This window comes from Rhinopithecus bieti, unplaced genomic scaffold (genome assembly GCF_001698545.2).
Source record: "Rhinopithecus bieti isolate Rb0 unplaced genomic scaffold, ASM169854v2 scaffold_6782, whole genome shotgun sequence".
Classification (NCBI taxonomy): domain Eukaryota; kingdom Metazoa; phylum Chordata; class Mammalia; order Primates; family Cercopithecidae; genus Rhinopithecus; species Rhinopithecus bieti.
In genome coordinates, this window is record NW_016805866.1 from 5,811,132 (window position 1) to 5,832,066 (window position 20,935).

Sequence of the window (20,935 nt, forward strand, 5' to 3'; positions counted from 1 at the left end):
CCTCGCCCGGCTAATTTTTTGTATTTTTAGTAGAGACGGGGTTTCACCGTGTTAGCCAGGATGGTCTCGATCTCCTGACCTCGTGATCCGCCCGCCTCGGCCTCCCAAAGTGCTGGGATTACAGGCTTGAGCCACTGCGCCCGGCATTTTCCTGTTTTCTTTCATCCAACATAATTAAGACTCATTTATGTTGTGATATGAATCAATAGTTCATTCCTTTTAATGTAAGTGGTATTCTGTTATATAGAATATACCAGATTCTGTGTGTTAATTCATGACTGACATTTGAGTTGTTTCCAGCTTTAGGTTATTATGAAGAAAGCCACTATGAACATGTATATATATTATGGTTTGGTTATATGCTTTCTTTATTCTTGGGTAAATATCTAGGGGTAGAATGGATGGGTCATATGTTAGGTGTACATGTAAATTTTAGAAATCTGCAAAACAATTTTCAAAATGTGTAATTTTACATTCCCATCAGCAGTGTATGAGAGTCCTAACACAGTACCTCCACATTCTCACCAACACTTGACATGGTCAGTCTTTTCCAGTTTATCTATTTTGATGCCACATTCATTATGGTTTTAATTTACATTTTTCTGCTAACAAATGATGTTGAAATCTGTCATGTTTATATTTGCCATCCATATATCTTCTCTGGTGGAAACGTCTGCTGAAACCTTCTATCTATTTACAAAAAAAAAAAAAAAATGTTTGTTTGTTTTTACTAAGTTTTAGAGGTTCATTATGTATTCTGTATTCAAGTCCCACATTAGATATGTCGTTTCAAATATTTTCTCCCAGTCTGCGGCTTGTCTTTTTGTTCTCTTTACTGTTTCTGGAAGACCAAGAGTTTTAAATTTTACTAAAATTTATGTTTTTCTTGCATATATTCTGACTTGATGTACTAGCCAAGAAATCTTTTCTTAATTCAAGATCCTAAAAACTTTCCTCAGTGTTTTTTTTAGAAGCCTTATAATTTTGTATTTTCTATTTAGGTGTTTGATCCAGTTTGAGTTTCTATTTAATACAGGATAAGATATGAATTGAAGTTCATTGTTTGGTTTGCAAATAAATATAAAATTGCTCTAGCATCATTTGTTGTAAAAAGTCATTCTTTCTCCACTTAATTATTATAAATAATTTTTAAGTAAAAGGTATAAATGTAAAACAGATTATAGCAACATAAATTTTAAAAATGCTTTTTTTATATAAATGCCCAGATTATTGAAGAGAGATTTTCTTTCAACTCCAAGCCACAGCTGATGTGAAGTACAGTGTAAGAATTGAAACATAAAAACAAAGCAAAGCAAACAAAAACAAATTTCTTTGAGGTTTCTTTTGAACCTGTGGCCAAACTAAATTACCAAAACGGATCCACACCTACTTCTGCTGACTGTGTTCTTTATCATTTAGTAAAATATCCACCTATTTTAGATTCTGGATGGTAGTTTGTCTGTTGCTGATGACTAGGGACTTCCTACATTATTAAATTTCTTTTCAGGGCATAGGTCACTAACTTGGGATCACTAGATGATGAAGCCAAAATGTCAGAGGACTGTAGAGAGGATTCTTTCTCCCAGAGCTATATCCCATATTGAACTTCATTCTGCAAATGAATTCCCAAAGCCCAACTAGGCTTTCCCTCTGTTCAGCCTATTTTGAAACAATAAAACATATGACATATAACACTTTTAAATTGGAAATTTCAAAGTCTTTGCTGACTATATTACCTCTTTCTATTATCTAAAATGTTCACCCTACTTCTATAGACATGCAATGATATTTGAAGTGAAATGTTATGTTTTCAGATTTTACTTTATAAACACATTAAAAACATTTTAAATTTAATCATTTTGGTACATTAGAACATAGTATTCTGGCTAGGATGGTGGTTCACACCTGTAATCCCAGCACTTTGAGAGGCTGAGGCAGGTGGATCACTAGGTCAGGAGTTCAAGACCAGACTGGGCAAGATGGTGAAACTCTGTCTCTACTAAAAATACAAAAATTAGCCAGGTGTGGTGGTGGTGCCTATAATCCCAGCTACTCAGGAGGTGGAGGCAGAGAACTGCTCGAACCCGGGAGGTAGGGGTTGCAGTGAGCCAAGTTCGTGCCGCTGCACTCTAGTCTAGGTGACAGAGTGAGATTCCGTCTCAAAAAACTCAAAAAACAAACAAACAAAAACCATAGTATTCTGATGTTGAAGAGAAGACTTCATTATAATGTAGGTAGTGAAGGCAATTCCACCATATGGCGTTCTGAGTCTATGAGAATGTCTAGCAATTTAATCCTATATATTTGGTTAAAGGAGTATCTAAGTCACTAACTGCAAGAGGTAACTTTCAGTTACCTGTTATACATTGTCAAAACGGCATGGGCTTTATCACCACTCTAATATTTTACTTGGCTGCAAATTACCTCTTTAATGCTTTTTATAACTCCTTATGCCAAAAGTACCATGGATAGCAGGCTGTGTCTGTTTCATGTACATATGATAATGCCTGACGTGAGTAGGTACACACAAAAAAAAACTATGTTGAATGGATGAGTATATCTATAAAGAATCAAGTATTCCAATTTGACATTAAGATATTTATTTCATTATTTAGCAAATTTTAATAAATCCCTACAATATCTTACTCACGGAGCTAGATTCTAGAGATACAAAGAAAGTGAAACCCAATTTCTGATTTCAAAGAGATTAAGAGTCATTTTAAATTTGGTTAATACTGCAATAATTATTTTAAGATGATGTTTGGAAGCAAAGACCTATAAATATCACCCATAAATTGGCTCGGCTTGGGAATTTTTGCAGTTTTAGAGCCCGTCCACAGTGTTATAAACATTATGTGATAGAGACCTTTAGAATTCTCTACCACACCTGGTTATCATCACTGTCATCTAAATGCTAGAGGGCTTTATAAGGTTCAGGTTCTGTCTATCCTTGTTGAATGTCAATATAAGTAAAAATATTAAGATTTTCATATTCATTTAAAGCAAAATAAGCAACGGAATAAATGCCTAAAGAGTTATTTTATTATTAACTTCTAGCAGCAGTTTTTAAAGGTTCATTTTTTCAAATGACACAAAACTACAGTGGGTTAACTTACATTCATTTTATAGGCAAGTAATAAAATTGAGTAAAATTAAGTGGTTCTATATAAACACTACAATGAAAGGAGAGTGGTGCTGCCATATGGTGAAAAAGAACTACTTCATTACATAACTCTGCCATGATCAGAGAAGAGTTTTTGGTCTTTGTTTATTGCTGAGACATTCAGGAGAGTATACAGAAATTGTCCAAATTAATGTAAAGACCTTAATGGTAAGTTTTGGACTGTGTATTGCTTTATGTGCTGAGTACCAGTAAGAGTTTGATGCATGCTTTTAACTTGACTTTTAATTTAAAAAATCTAGACCACCAACAAAAAGGTCTGAAAACCTCACTGCAGGAGACAATGCTAAGTTACTCTTTTTAGTGTTACAATGTTGTAGTAGGTTTACCAAGGCCAAGTTTACAAGAAAGGGATGCTGAAGAATACACAGAAAATTTCAAAGCAGGAAAGATTTTAATAGAAGTATAGAGTCAGAAGACATCTGAAACATCATTGTGGTTGCTCACATCACTTTACATCCCATATAATGATTCAAAGAGTTTCTAAAACTTGTCGGCCTCATTTAGTGAGTTGTAGGCAAAAGCAGAACAAAATCCCAATTCCTAGCTCATGATTCTCTCCAATATTGGAAGCGATTATAGAATATGCTCCCCACTATTGACGCATTCTGAGAACTGAGAGTGTTTAAATAACATACAATTTACATTCATAGAGCCCCTGCTTAAAAGAATAAGTGCAGGGGAGGGGATATTTATACAAAGGAAAATAAACATTCAAGCTCTTATATAGCCAATTTAATATTTTGGTACTGAAAAAGAAATTTCAATATTTGTGAATAAAAGAAACTCTGTTCTTCACATCCATCAAGAATTTAATTAAATATTCCTTATTGTTTGTGAAATAAATTTAATTTACTTCAATTCTAGCAGGTCCTCAGTTTTCTTTGCCTTTCCCTCGCCACACTATTTTCTGTACAATCATCAATTTCCATTGGCTTCATTTATCATCAATTTGATGATAACTCTTTCCATGTGTATTTCTGTTCCCCCATTTTTGCTTTTGTGTTCCAAAATCAAGTGGATTATCCTCCTCTATATAGGATAGCTACAAGCACCTAAAGTTGAATGAACATGTTAGAAATCGATCACATTCTCAACTGCTTTCAAAGTTACCTTCTCCTGGCGTTTTCCACCCCTTTGAACAGTATCAGCTTCTCCTAGTGCCTCATGCTTTACATCCTTTCCTGTTAATTCTAGCCCTAAAAAGTTCTCAGAGTTCTTTTCTGCTCTTCACTTCCACCACCCCTTCATGACTCCTGCCTGATTTCTGAATTTGCTTCCCATTTTTCACAACTTTTCATTCTTTTTTATACCCAACTTGGAGCTAGGATGATCATGCCATGCCCATTATACAAGGGTTAGTCTAGTCCCTAAGGTTGTCAAAAGGCCTTTCCCAGGTTGGACCCTGGACTTTCTCACTGGCCCCATCTCACATCTTACATCAATGACCCCAGACTTTAAGCGTTCTGTGTCTCAGCCATTGTAACATTTTTTCAACAATTTCTAAATGCACTTGGCCCTTTATGCTCTGAGAATGCTTGACATGTTTCTTGTTTTATGTGATGGAATTATATCTCTCCTGTAAGATTTATTATAGTTTTTCTTCGTGAAACCTTTATTAAATCTCCAAGATAATGAATGGAGCTACTTTCTCCCTTTTTTATGGTCCTGTAGCAATCTGTTTATGTATCTATTGTGACACTGGTCACATTACACTCTAACAAACTATTTGTGTGCCTAGCTTTCCCAAATACTGTGAGGTCCCCTAGGACAAGAATTGTGTCATATTCCTCTTTGCAAACAATCAAACCAAAAACAATCACAGTGCTTAGGGACCAGCTAGCATTTGGTATACATCTGCTGAATAAAGGAATAATGATGAATGAGTTAATGCATGGATGAAGGTAGCAGTGAGGAGTGAATCAAATGTGGCCCCTTGATTTCCTATCTTGGTAACCAAGTGCAATGGGAAATTAATATAAAATATACCTAAGGCCGACAATGTAGACATAATGATATAAAGGATATAATATCAAGAAATCACAAGAGCCATTGCTTACAAATACCTTCCTGTGACCTCAATGATGCTTGTAATTCTTTAAAGGAGGAAAAATATTTGTATTATATAATTAAATAAGTTAAACTAATTAATACCTCAGTCACCAATTTATAATACAATTTAATCAGAGGTCAATGTCATTGAAGCTAATTTCTGCTCTTTATGCAACATTAGTAGAGATCCAGGCTACCTGAGTTTAAGACCCAACTCATCAATGTGCTAGTTTTATAAATGCATGGAAATCTTTATGTCTTGGCTTTTTCATCTGCAAAACAGGGGCTATAATAATAGGACTATTATCTCAGGAGTGTTGTAATGACAAAACTCAGTAAGTTAATATAGGTGTAATGCTTACAAGAATGGCTTGAACTAAGATAATTTTTTAAAAAGACTCAATAATTTATAACTGACATCAGTACTTCTCTGGAGGAAAAAGTATAACAGCAGTTAGGGTGCAGCTTACCAGAGGGTAGGATGGGATGCAAAAGATGGAAGAAAAGGTCAAGAAAGACAGGACTGGGACTGTTGAATGCAATCACTTTCCCCTGAAGTGTATTTGAGCCTTTACCCAAATCGTAATGTGACACAGCAACTGTAACATCATTGCTTTGTGAGATAATAGTTTGATGCCTTTTATAATAAGAAGACTACATATGATGGAAAATGCCTGAGTCCATTTTAAAGTAACCTGAATTTTTCAGAGGAAAACATATTGAGTAACAAATTTTAAGACATTCTTTCATGATTGCAGGAACAACAACAAAATAGCCTCTGTTAAAACAACAACAAAACCTGGCAAGAACATCAATCTATTAGCATATTGTGGAAAAAGGAAAATAGTCCTTCACCTAAGAAGCATAATGCTATGCTCAGTTTTTTACTTTAAAACATAGAGGTATCCAAATAAAGCAGAGGGAAGAAAATAAAAGTAGATAGATAATATTGGAATTGAACAGTGAACTCAGGCACTTTGCAGCTGACTGGGCTAATTATAGTAACATGGACTCTAGAGCTATGAAATAACTTGTCAGATATTATTACTTTTCCACCATTCTCATTTACACAAATGAAGACACAAGACATAGCCCCGACACCCAGATAAAAGGCCAGAAGAGTTGTCACAAAGTTCATGTCTTAAGTTTGAGTTTATCACACATAGAAAATCCTTTCAGAGAACAAATTGCTTTAACTTTAGATCCTTGTTATTAACACAATTTGGACTTGTTTACTATCTTCTCATCCCATGAGAGGTAGATTGTCATGAAATTATACCACAAGTTGGTGAAAAATATACAAGTAGAATCCGTTTTCAAGGTTTTAGCTTCTTCGTGATGGGTTTGAACTTTCTCCTTTAGCTCAGAGAAGTTTGATCGTCTGAAGCCTTCTTCTCTCAACTTGTCAAAGTCATTCTCCTTCCAGCTTTGTTCCATTGCTGGTGAGGAGCTGTGTTCCTTTGGAGGAGGAGAGGTACTCTGATTTTTAGAATTTTCATCTTTTCTGCTCTGTTTTTACCCCGTCTTTGTGGTTTTATCCACCTTTGGCCTTTGATGATGGTGATGTACAGATGGGGTTCTGGTGTAGATGTCCTTTCTGTTTGTTAGTTTTCCTTCTAACAGTCAGGACCCTTCACTGCAAGTCTGTTGGAGTTTGTTGGAGGTCCACTTCAGACCCTGTTTGCCTGGGTATTAGCAGCAGAGGCTGCAGAAGAGTCTGCCCCTACTGGGGGTGCCTTCCAGTTAGGCCACTCGGAGGGTCAGGGACCCACTTGAGGAGGCAGTCTGTCGATTTTCAGATCTCAAACTCCGTGCTGGGAGAACCACTACTATCTTCAAAGCTGTCAGACAAGGACATTTAAATCTGCAGAGGTTTCTGCTGCCTTTTGTTTGACTATGCCCTGTCCCCAGAGGTGGAGTCTACGGAGGCAGGCAGGCCTCCTTAAGCTGCAGTGGACTCCACCCAGTTCGAGCTTCTTAGCCGCTTTGTTTACCTACTTAAGCCTCAGCAATGGTGGGTGCCCCTCTCCCAGCCTCACTGCCGCCTTGCAGTTAGATCTCAGACTGCTGTGCTAGCAATGAGGGAGGTTTCGTGGGTGTGGGACCCTCTGAGCCAGGCACGGGATATAATCTCCTGGTGTGCCGTTTGCTAAGACCCTTGGAAAAGCACAGTATTAGGGAGGGAGTGACCTGATTTTCCAGGTGTGGTGTGTCATGGTTTCCCTTGGCTAGGAAAGGGAATTTCCTTCCCCCTTGTGCTTCCCAGGTGAGGCGATGCCTTGCCCTGCTTTGGCTCATGCTCGGTGGGCTGCACCCACTGTCCTGCACCCACTGTCTGACATGCCCCAGTGAGATGAACCTGGTACCTCAGTTGGAAATGCAGAAATCACCTGTCTTCTGTATCGCTCATGCTGGGAGCTGTAGCCTGGAGCTGTTCCTATTCGGCCATCTTGGAACTGCCCCCATATAATATTTATTAAATGTATAATATTCCATAAACTAATATGCAGTATGATATATATTAAATATAAAAATCTGAAATATATAAAGGTAAAATATGACAAATTAATTCAATAAAAAAATAAAAAAACACAAAAATAATAATTCAAGACACATAACAGTCTTTAAAACAGGATCTTTGCACTAACACCTCTAGCTCCAGAAGGGTAGTATAATACTATATTATTTTAGAGAATAATATGATAATGGATATTCATACTTATAAGCTTAACACCTCATGAAAAGTTCAAATTATAAAGAAAGAAGTCAATATATTTAAGAAAGACTTCTGCTTTTCATTGTAAAGTTTTTTATTGTCTATGTAAGTTTTTGCTTCTGTTATTTGTGTTGTCTGCTCCCCAGATAAGTTTTTTAAAAAGGGAAAAATGTAGATGGTTAAAGGAGAAATTCCATCTGGTATCAAATTCACACTGGTGATACTTTCAAATAACTACTTGCATAAAGGAGAGTATCAACATTATGATTTCACCTCTTATAAGTCTCAAGTATACTTGACTTAGATTCACTACCAGTATGTGAGAAAGTTAAACAAGCAAGACCTTTCTCCTCTTTTTCTATACCTTTCAGTAATAAATTATAACATGCCTTTGTCTGTATCCTTCTTTAGTTTTATTAGTGCTATTTTGGATTGCACGAGTTTCATCCACCCTACCAGCTCCCCCCACCCCCACCCCTTTGCCTTTTCTTTCTTCACCATTGTTCTTCTCAACTACAAGACCATCTGTTCACTTGGCAGATGTAAGTCAGTTTCATAATTGTTGTCATTCTTAGCATAGTGCAAACCCCGCACAATCCAGAGGACGAGAAGTACTACATTCATGAGTTAGCCAAATGTATATTGTTGTCGAAATTACTTGTCAAAACGTCAAAGGGAACAATATTTGATTTTCAAAGCACAGCAGACATCTATCCAGATTACAATATGAGGGCTCTATTATGTTGTTACTTATGCAATGCATCATTCAGATTTTGACTAAAGTAAATGGCATGAGCTCTTGCAGGCTTTGATTTCTATTGTGTAAAAGGAAGATAGGAGTTAGTTACAAATTCCTTTGTTCAAGTAGTGAATTGAAAGGTTTTCTGAAGTATATCAAATACATGAATTTGGAAGACAGAAATCCCTGGTATGAATGCACCTCACTTTTAAACAACCCTAATATATGATCATTGGAATTTAAATCTAAGATATATTAAAATAGGGAATTAGAGGATTTTCAAGACCAAAGACAATGAGACATTATGTTGGTTTTCTCATTGCTGCTGTAACAAATTGCCACAAATTTAGTGGATAAAAGCCACATAAATTTATTGCTTTATATTTCTATAAGTCAGAGGTCCAATACAGGTCACACTGGACTCAAATCAAAATGTTCATAAGGCTACATTCCATTCTGGAGGCTCTAGCAGATAATTCATTTTCTTGTTTGTTCCAGCTTGTAGAAACAGTCCCCATTCCTTGACTGTAGCCTCCGTCCTCGATCTTCAAATCGTGTAACTTTCTGATAATTCTCCCAGGGTCACATCACCTCTGTAACAACAGCCAGGAAAGGTTGGTTCTCTGCCTTTAAGAAATCATGTAGGTCGGGTGCAGTGGCTCACACCTGCAATCCCAGCACTTTGGGAAGCCGAGGCAGGTTGATCAAGAGGTCAGGAAATCGAGACCATCCTAACTAATTATAGTGAAACCCTGTCTCTACTAAAATTACAAAAATCAGCTGGACATAGTGGCACGTGCCTGTAGTCCCAGCTACTCAGGAGGCTGAGGCACGAGAATTTATTGAACCCAGGAGGCAGAGGTTGCAGTGAGCCAAGATCACGCCACTGCACTCCAGCCTTGTGACAGAGTGAGACTCCATCTAAAAACAACAACAAAAAATCATGTGATTAGTTTGGGCCCATCTGGATAATGCAGGATAATGCAGGATAATATCCTCAACTCAAGACCCTTAACCTTAATTGCATCTGCAAAGTCCCTTTTTCCCATAAGGGAACATAGTCACAGCTTTCAGGGATTAGGGTGAGGACATCTTTGGGGCTATTATACTTAGTATCACAGAAATTTCAGAAATCATCCATCTCAAGTTCCTGTTTTACAGTTAATAAGTGAGAGACGTAAAATCATTTATATCCGTTCAAAGTCAAACAAATGGTGGAATATTGAGACTATAACCACAAAACTCCAGTTCCCTGCTCTTGTCACTAAAATATACCACTTATTTTCATCATTTTACATGACTGTCTTATGTTAAGGAAATGAACCAAAGAGTTCCTTTAAACAGATATTTGTGCTTTGCAGTTCAAATAGCAGACTTAAACTATTATTTGATGATACAAGTCAGTTATACACAGAAGTTTTCAGCAATGCATATACCACCCAGAGTTAGAAAGAGTAGGTGTTTAATTAACATGTAAATATTTGATGACAAAGATGATGATGATGATGCCAATCACAACACATTCCTGAAGACTTTATAAACTGCTTTTAATTACCAACTGATTTATGAAGTAATCTGAGCATACATACATTGAAGACAGATGAGTAAGAAACCAACCAATTAGACTGTCTATTCGTGTGAACCTTCAACAAACACTTATTAAATGGTGACTCTAGGCTAGATGTTGGAGATAAAAGATAAACGGGGCATGGAATCTGCCCTGAATCAACTCACGGTGTAGTTGGCAAAGCATATATACACATATATATAAATTACCATATATTACATCTTCTCACATGCAAGAAAAGAAAATAAAGGAGGAAGCTGCTATCAGTAGGAGTATCAAGGCAAGATTACATAAAGAAGGTAGTATTTGAGATTGATTTTGAAGGATAATTAAGGTTTTGAATATTCAGATGAATGGTAATAAACTTTATTTTTTCAGGATCCATAAAATGATATCAGATTAATCAAATTGAAAAAAAGCTGGCAAAATTAGCTCCTAGGAAATTTAGATACCAAATTATCATTTTTCTTCTCAAACTTTTCTTCTGCATTAAAACAATGTCAGCCTGAAGACAGACAACAACACATCTCACAACCAGGCCAAAGGATTGCTTTCCGTGGTGAGGAGTCGAGCTCTGGACCTCAGTGCGTGGTGTCTTCACACTAAGTGCTTCAGGGATACAAGGCCCTCACACCCACCAGTTGCAGTCAGAAAATAGAAGCTTCAGCTCTGGAGAGTTTCCAAACAGATGCCCCTTAATAAAATGTTGACGTTTTCAAGAACTGCTAAGCCGTATCACAAGTAAGCACTTTAATTTGGGAATATTAAATTAACAGTAATCTAATTTTAGACATGCCAGAAAATGACTGCTTTTGTTAAGGCAGATAAAGCCCACGTTTCCCTACAGAAATTCATGGTGAGCTTAAATTCCATAAATCTCGTGTTGTGGGCACTACTCGTGGCTTTCCATTAGAACCAAACTTACAGGCAAAGTAAATGCAAATCGAGGGCCCTAGAATTCTTTTACTGTGAACTAAGTTTCCTTCCAACTTTGTGACCTCAAGTGGGAGGCATAAAGGGCCTGAATTGGGGTGTATTACTGGAATTAGAGTCAAAGCATCAACAATGACATCTGTATACGAAGTGAGCCATGATTCCATGACCTGCAGAGCTGAAATTTTATAATGTGTTATCCAGATAGTCATCAGAATAAAGTAAGGCAAGCTTTATATTTGCTGCTGCAATGATTGCTGTGCAAGACCAACTCTTTGTAACTTGAAGCTGTCCATGTGTTTACCTTTGGGCAATACTGACTGCACTTCGCTCTTTCACCACACCAACAACCTTTAAATTATACCTCGTGGACTTATTTATTCACAATATACCCTAAGTATTATATCCTCAGTGTGTGTACATTGTGTGTGTGTGTGTGTGTGTCCTACATGAAAATACTCAGATGATAAATCCTTTATATTAAGATTTCCTTTGCATTGTTTTAAACCAAAAGATATTCTAATCCTTTATTCTCAAAACTTCCCCAAATCTGCGCCTTCTTAAAATTATCAGCCATCTTGTAAATCTTCTTAAAATTCTTCATTCCTAGCACACCTAATCCAAAGCATTTATATTCTATTAAATAAATATATTTTGCAATGTATATAATGAATGTAAAAAAAAGGGAAATATAAATCCCTTGAAATTGGCCTTAAAGATGTAAGTAGATGTAATAGCTGATTTATATAATATATATAAATATATAAGAGTAAATGATACAAGTATATGATTGAAAGAACTGTGGGACGGACTTGTTGGGTATGAATAAATTAAAATTTATGTTAATATGTTCAAAAAATGCATACGTTAAAATGTAAATACTACAATATATCTAGCATTAGTTGGTATTTCACATTTTATACAATTACACATTTAACTGGATAAACCATTCTATTTTATAATTTAAGTGGATAAACCATTCTATTTTGAAATCTATATAGGAAAGAATATACGTATATATACATGATATATGTGTGGGTATATACACACACGCACACAAATATCTATAACTTTTAAAAGACAACGTACATGTTTCCTATTTTAGTTGAATATGCTAAGGGTATAGAGTAAAAATGCAAATAGTCTTAATCATTATATGTGTTAAGAAAACAATTATGTGTGCGTGGATATATTTATACTTTAGAGAACTGACTTCTTCACCTACACAGAGAGAGAGAGAGAGCAAGCGAGAGAAGTATATGACTTGAAGAAGAGACACAATGATGTAACTGAAAAGCATGAAGCTAGAAGATGCATGGAAACCTGAGTTCCAGACCTGATGCTTCTATTTACTGGCTATTTGGTCAATAGCTGCACAAAATGAAGCTGCACTTGAGTCTCTACTTTGCAAGATGAGTGGATTGAGTTAGGTGATATCAAGACTTTTCTCTAATTCTTATACATATTATGATTCTAAAATATTGCATGATTATTACTCTTAAATACTTTACTTGTAGAAGAGTCTATGTAGGAGTGGACATTTTGGTTTTCAGGGCTGAATTGTTTTCTCACTGAAGAACTATCTTTAGATTTTAGCATCTACACTTTATCGTTGGACCTGTTAGTAGAAAAATACATTCATGGGAATTTTTCATGAATAGGTGAATGTGATGAAATAATTTTTTGGTTGTTATAACAACCAAAATGATTGGCAGGATAGGTTGCCATAATTTTATGAATCTTAAATGCTTTTGAGAAAGGTTTGTAACAAACAAAATGTGTATGTTTGGGGAATGCCATTCATTGCTTGAGTATCTTTTTCTCAGTTTACAGAATTCTAATGATTTGGGGAATATTCAATAAATAATAATATGGTTGTTAACTAAGACTTTCTGGAAAATTTTAAGTAATAGTATCTCAATGTGTATTGAAATCTCTAACAAGTACTTATTAAGCTACTGTGTGCCAGGCACTTTTTTTATGCTCTGAAGAAGTAAACAAAAGAGTTCCTCCTCTCCAAGAGAGATGAGTAGATAGTATGGCAGGTGATAAAAAGTATTATAGAGAAAATTAAAAGTAGAATAAGGTAACAGCAAAATGATACAGTGGTGTTATTATTCACAGGTTGCCTAGAGCAGCTCTCTCAGGTAACGGTTGAGCACAAAACTGAATGAAATGAGGGAAGAAGCCATGCTAAAGGAACAAAAGAAACAAAAGTCTTAGGGAAGAGCAAACACAGTGCTTCTGATGGACAGCAAGCAAAGTAAAAGGGCTAGAATGGTGTAAGCAAAGAGAAAAGTGGTAGAAGATCAGGGCAGAAACGTAGCTAAGGATGCTCCCATGTAGATCCTGATGGATTTGTTCTCAGTGTGATTGGAAGTGAGATGGAGTAGGGTCCCTTTATTTTAGGGGCCTGCAGCCCTCAATGCAGGAAAATAAAGGAAAACCTTGAATTCCTTCAAAAGAAATTCTTGAATTCCTTCAAAGGAAATTCCAGGTATCTACCTATCCCCGAAATAGACAAGAAGGTAACAGAACCCTAAAATAATAGCCAAGCACGTTAACAGCCAAGAGATGTTTGGATCCCTATAGAAACTAAAAGTAACAACTTAAAATATGTTCCTGAGTTGATTTTCAGAAACCCAGATCCTCACTGAACAGATCCACTGGCCCATAGACTTCAGTTAAGAGGGAACTGAAGACTGAACTTATGCTGCCGCCATTCTGTTTTTTTTCTAAATTTCTTCCTATGGGGCCTTGAGGGAGTCGCACTCATGAACCAGAGATAATATTCTTTTCTGTTGACCCCCAATTTTTAAACAAAGCTTCTCTTCCCAGTCAATCACTAATTAGAAAGTCTTTGAATCTATCCACAACATGTAAGCCCCTCGCTTCAAGATATCCAACCCTTTAAACCAAAGCCAATGTGTAGCTTCCATGTAAAAATCCTACAATTTATCAATTCTAGGATCTTTCCAGGGAAGTCTTTAGGGTTTTTGAAGTAAACAATCATATCATCAGCAAGCAGTGAGAGTTTGATTTCTTTTTTACTGATTTGGATGTCCTTTATTTCTTTCTGTTGTCTGATTGCTCTGGTTTGGACTTCCAGTATTACATTGAAGAGGAGTGGTAACAGCGGACATCCTTGTCTCATTCCAGTTCTCAGAGGGAATGCTTTCAACTTTTCCCCATTCAGTATTATGTTGACTGTGAGTTTGTCATAGATGGCTTTTATTACATTGAGTTATTTCCCTTGCATACTGATTAACCAAGAAAACAAAAGAAAATCAAAATAACCTCAATAAGAAACAAAATGGGAGATATTACAACTGGCACCACAGAAATACAAAAGATCATTCAGGGCTATTATGAACATCTTTATGCACATAAACTAGAAAATCTAGAAGAGATGAATAAATTCCTGGAAAAATACAATCCTCCTAGCTTAAATCAGGAAGAATTAGATGCCCTGAACAGACCAAAAACAAGCAGCAAGATTGAAATGGCAATTAAAAAATTATCAACAAAAAAGTTCAGAATCAGACAGATTTACAGCAGAATTCTACCAGACATTCAAAGAAGAGTTGGTACCAATCCTACTGACACTATTCCACAAGATAGAGAAAGAGGGAAGCTTCCCTAATTTATTCTCTGAAGCCAGCATCACTCTAATGCCAAAACCAGGAAAGCACATAACCAAAAAAGAAAACTACAGACCGATATCCCTGATGAACATAGATGCTAATATCTTCATCAAAACACTAGCTAACTGAATCCAACAACATATCAAAAAGATAATCTACCATGATCAAGTGGGTTTCATATTAGGGATGCATGGATGGTTTAACATATGCAAGTCAATAAATGTGATACACCACATAAACAGAATTAAAAACAAAATCACATGATCATCTCAATAGATGCAGAAAATTTAGACAAAATCCAGCATCTCTTTATGATTAAAACTCCCTGCAGTTTTTCAAAATGGAGATGGCAGACCTTTCTCTTCTGGGGTGAAATGATCATGAAGTTTCATCTCTGTGTCCAAGAAAAGTTGTAAAACTTCTGGAATTTTGATCAACTCAATATGATTCTTGATTATCACAAAGATCTTGAACATCTTTAGATACAAATTATTAAATCATTATGAGAGGAATTGTTTAAAAAATTCCTGCCTGTAGTCCGTTAAATGTCACACACTTTAAATTAACTTCCTTACTTTAAATATTTGTACCAAATGATTATTCATTAGCAATCATACATATTGATCTATTTAACTATATTTAGTAACATGCTTATTAGAATAATTGTGTCTTAAAAACTACTGCAACTTCTATATGTTTCTAGATAACATTTTCAGATATAAGTCAATTTTTTTTGGAAAAATTGATGTTAACCAGCTATTATCATAATGATCAAACCCTAAAATATGGCTAATATGTATTTATACAAGTAAAATAACATCTAGACATGTATACTTTTAAGATATTAAGTAAGTCTTTAATAACTTCATATGTTTAAAATCCCCTTTGGAGTCTAATGAAATATTTTTTTACATTTAGTTCCTGGACCATATGTACAATCACTTCAAAAAATTTTTGGTGACATAATTTTTTTTTTGGTTTGAGTATTGGTTGCTAAGGTAACGTGCTTTTTTTCTTTTCTTTTCCCCTCTGCTAATAACAGACTACACTGGCAATGTAACACGAGTCTCCTGGGCACTTAGAACCTGATTACCCCCACTCTCATTTTCTGGGCTTTCTTTGTATCCAGTGTCTAATTTTCAGATTTCTGCCCTTGTGTCAGCTAACCCAACTACTCTTGCTAACTGTATACATATGCCCTTGTCCTCAGTGAATAAGGGTTTGATTGTGCATTGATTAAAGTGGCTTATTTTACCGTTAAAGCAAATTACACAGAAATGGCATTTCCTATCAAACAAAGAAAAATAATACCATAATAACACAAACTTGACACTTCCCTAATCCTTTAATCTGACAATCTCAGCACACTTAACAAACAGTAATTAATTAACCCTTACAACATTCCTGTCAGAAAAGCTGATTACATCCATTTTACCAACAAAATGCCAAGAGGTAACATAACTTGGGCAAGGTTACAAAGTCTGCTTGTGAACAGACCGGAGACGAAGTCAGCAGCAGGAGCCTGGGTCACAGCCAGTCAGCCAGCAGTCAACAAGTACTAATCAGCAGAACATATTGTTTCTGCTTACACCACAAACATTCCCATTGGTAAGAAACCCTTGCATGGCCATTCAGACAAAGGCGTAAATATATTCAGTCATCATTCTCATTAAAGGTTATCACGGAGATACACTGAGAGAAAAATAACTTGAAAATTTCTAAGTGCATCTTGTTGAGGCTACTGCTGCCATACTTTAAAAGGAGGAGGAGGAGGAGGTGAAGGAGGAGGAGGAGGAGAGGAGGAGGAGAAAAAGAAGAGGGAAACCCTGCTAAATGTTAACTCGTTTAAATATGACCAAGGAAATATTTGACTTGACGAGGATTGCTTGTGCCTTAGAGTGCACGTCTGGATGAGTTACAAATTGTAGTACTCAGTGAGTTCGATGGCTTTATTTTCCTGATAAAATTTACATACATGTCTCTTAATTCCAAGAAGAGAAAACCTTTTTTTTTTTTTATGATTTGCCAGCCTGTGAAGAAGACATAAAGCCATTTGGGAATATTGCTGGGTATATTTATCCAGTTAGGAAGTTCTTTCTTTTTTCTGCAAACAGTAAGACTCTGTTCCCAGTTACATGGCCTCGTCAAAAACTGTGTTAAATTAGATCCTGTAGTGTTTGTGGGGATGGTAAACGTCATACTGACATGGTACTTAGTAAGTCTGTAATAAAAAAACTGCAGTCAGTTTCTGACATGAAGGGCAGAAAACCCACATCATTTCCTTTCTCATGCTGTTCCAGAATATATAAACTAATCAAGCCCCTCTTTAAAAGTTAGATTTTTTTCAGAAGTGTCTTTAATAAGATTCTGATTTTTAGCAATATTTTATATGGCATTCCTTGCCCGAGACTCCATGCTTATTTTGGCTGCAAATGGTCAACATCTGATGTGCATTTAGGCCATTATCATATACACATAATAGAGAAATATAATCAAACACTGCCATTCTTCTTATTGACCACAGCTCCCTGTATTTCTACTTATCCTTCTGCTTTAACCTGAATGAGTTACCTCTTCTACCTCTATAAAGATTTCAATTCTTGCCGGTCACGATGGCTCACGTCTGTAGTCCCAGCACTTTGGGAGGCCAAGGCAGGAAGATTTGCCTAAAGTCAGCAGTTCGAGACCAGCCTAACTGACATGGTGAAACCTCATCTCTACTAAAAATACAAAAGTTAGCTGGGCATGGTGGCAGGCACCTGTAATCCCAGCTACTCAGCAGGAGGCTGAGGCAGGAAAATCGCTTGAACCTGGGAGGTGGAGGTTCCAGTGAGCCGAGACTGGGCCAGTGCCTTCCAACCTGGGCAACAAGAGCAAAACTCCATCTCAAAAAAAAAAAAAAAAAAGATTTTAATTCTCATGGTACTTCCTGTTTTTCCAAGTTCATCAGCCCCTTTTGGGGACCATGCACAACTTCAGAACACCGGAACCCTAAGCCCAGTCATTTCAACAATGTTGTCTCCAGCATCCTACATTCTCATTCTCCTAGGGATACTGCAGCTACTACTTTTCCACTCTCCAACCTCAAGGAAACACTGTTATTTTCTGGGTTCTTTTCTCAACTCTTCGCCTGTTCATTCTCTGATCTTTCCTGAGACATTTATTCACTGTCTTTTACATGTCAGGCCCTGAATTGTGACACTCGGGGGATTTAGTGGCGGGTCTGCCGTAGACTGCACACAGGAGGGCACACAATTCATACATGGAAGAGTGTTGTAGAGCAGCAAGGGTAGAATGCCTACATCCAAGTGACTGCACAGAGGCTATTCCAAATACTTTCCACTTGCTTGGATCCTTTGCTGGTTACGAATGCTTCCTACATGTTGATACAAACCACAGCCACGTTTCTTCTTTCTATTTCATAATTTCTCATATTTATTCTTTGTTTTCCATGCCTCTGGTGCATCTCGTATAGCACCTTGTACATAGTAGGGTATAAATAAGTGGGAGCTGACGCCACCTTCTCAGTGAGACTTTTCCTAATAACACTGTTGGCACACTCCAACAATCCCAGTTTCACTCAGCCAGTATTTTTTCCTTGGCAATTCTCACCATGCAAGGTACCAAACATTTGTTTTGCATATCACCTATATCCTCTGACTAGAATGAAAGTTTCATGAGGGCAGGAATTTTGGACTGATTTGTGCACTGTGTGTATGCATGATGCAGTCATAATTTAAGGAGTACTTGCTGCGTAAACACTGATTTTATTTCTACTTGTGACTTTGACTCAATCTTGCTATACAATTCTGAAACCTTAACACTTTCACTGCCAGATAAGCACACTTGCTAAATTGCCCTAAACTTAGACATAGGAGAGAATTTTTAAAAAAATAATCAAGTAAGTATACAATAACTAATAAATATAAGCTAAAAGATCAGACAATGGTAAGTACAATGGTGAAAATGATTCAGGAGAAACAGATATGGAGGAGTGAGTTTTGCTATTTTTCCTGAAGTCATCAGAGCAAGCATGAATAAAGAGGTGATATTTTGGTAGTCTCAACAGATACAACTCAGTCTGTCACAAATGAATGTTCACACAAGTTAGCTGAGGCTCTGGATGAGATGAAGTTTCTGATTCATGAGGTCTGAGGTGGGGCCGGAGAGTCTGCATTTCTAACAGACTGCCAGGTTATTCCCATACCTCTGCCTGTGGAACTGGGATCTGACTTACACATGAAGGAAAAATAGATTATGGAAAAATGGAAATAATGCTAACACAGTAGCTGAAATTCTTACTAGATGTATTGAAAAATGGAATATAACTTGAAGTCCATTTGAACAGAAATAGACTATTTTAATTATTTAATACCTGTTTAACCTAATAACCATTTGATCATATTTTTTAAATAACATGACTTTATTATTTATTTTGGGTTTATTATTGAAACAGTAAAAGTATAGATTGAAAACCAGAATAAACTATTTATAAATTCACCTTTTAGAGGCAGCTTTTGCTTTATGTACTCCAGATTTTTTTTCTTATGTCTTAGAATTATGGTATGTAGACTGTTGTGTAACTATCATTTAAAATTTAATATATCATGCACAATTTAATGTCAATAAACATTAATCTACATAAACTTCATTACCATAGCAACTAACATTTTGATTTCCCAATACATGCATGTTTATGGTAGGAAAACAGAAAAAAAGATAAATATAAAGAGCACACTAATTATAATATCACTATCCAAATATATAAGAATATGTAATCTACATATTCACATATTTCCAGATTTTTTCCGTGCACATCTACCTAATTTAACTTTTAATTATAAAAAGAGAAACTTATGGTACATATGGTTCTCAAGTGTGTCTTTTAATTTCTAAAAGATTTTTGTCAAGAAAATGTTCCATTATATGAAAGTACTATTTTATTCAAACTTTTATTTTAGATATTCAGAGTGGTTCTGTTTTTTATAGACCCATCTTTGCATTTGTAATTTACTTCATTGCCTTGTTGATGGTACCTATTTCTGTTTTTCTTTTTTTTAAATTGGTCATGAAAATTTAATAATATATTACATGGATACATTTTTCAACAATCCTGATTTCACTGTCAGGCACAAGATTTTCAAAGTTCTGAAATATATAAATGTTAGTTACATCTTCTTCTAGTGCTTTTAAGATTTAATTTTTTTTTTTGCATTTAAATTTTTATTCCATTAGAAATGTACTGTGGTATATGATGTGGGGAGAATTCTGGTTTTTCAGATAATTTATCCCTTCCACACTGATCTGAGGTGATCAGCTGTATTAGATTCAAAATCTTACTAATAATTGTTTGTTGCTTTAACCTTATTTTCTCACCCATCAATTTTTATAATTCAATATGTAGTAGAGTAAATTTGCCAATGATTCTTATTTCTGAAAATTATATTTTTATTTTATTTTATTTTATTTTATTTTATTTTTAGAGACAAGGTCTCCCTCTGTGCCTCAGGCTGGAATGCAGTGTTATGATCATAGCACACTGTAACCTCAAACTCCTGGGCTCAAGTGACCTTCCTGCCTAAGCCTCTCAAGTAGCTGGGGCTACAGGTGGGTGCCACCACACATGGGTAATTTTCTTTTTTAAAATTTTTTGGTAGAGAAAAGTCCTCCCTATATTGCCCAGGTTGGTCTTGAACTCCTGGCCTCAAGAAATCCTCCTGCCTTGACCTCCCAAAGTGCTGAGATCACAGGTGTGAGTCACTGTGCCCAGCCTTATTTTTTAAATATAAAAAAAAGTGAAAATAAGCTAAATTTGTCAATTAATTTGAGAAAAGGGATATATTTTTTACTACAATTTTTAAAATCCAGAAACATTGTTGATCATTCTACTTATCCAACTCTTTTATTATGGAACACAGTTATATATTGTAATTTTATGTTTTTCATTTAGATTATTCCTAGCTGTTTATACTTTGGGTTGTTACTATGACCAACTTATTTTCTTTATTAATTTTTACTTTCTTCTGGCTGCTCTGTAGCAAGAGAATTTACTTTTTAAAATAAATTTTATAATCAGCTATCATTCAAATCTATAATTACAATA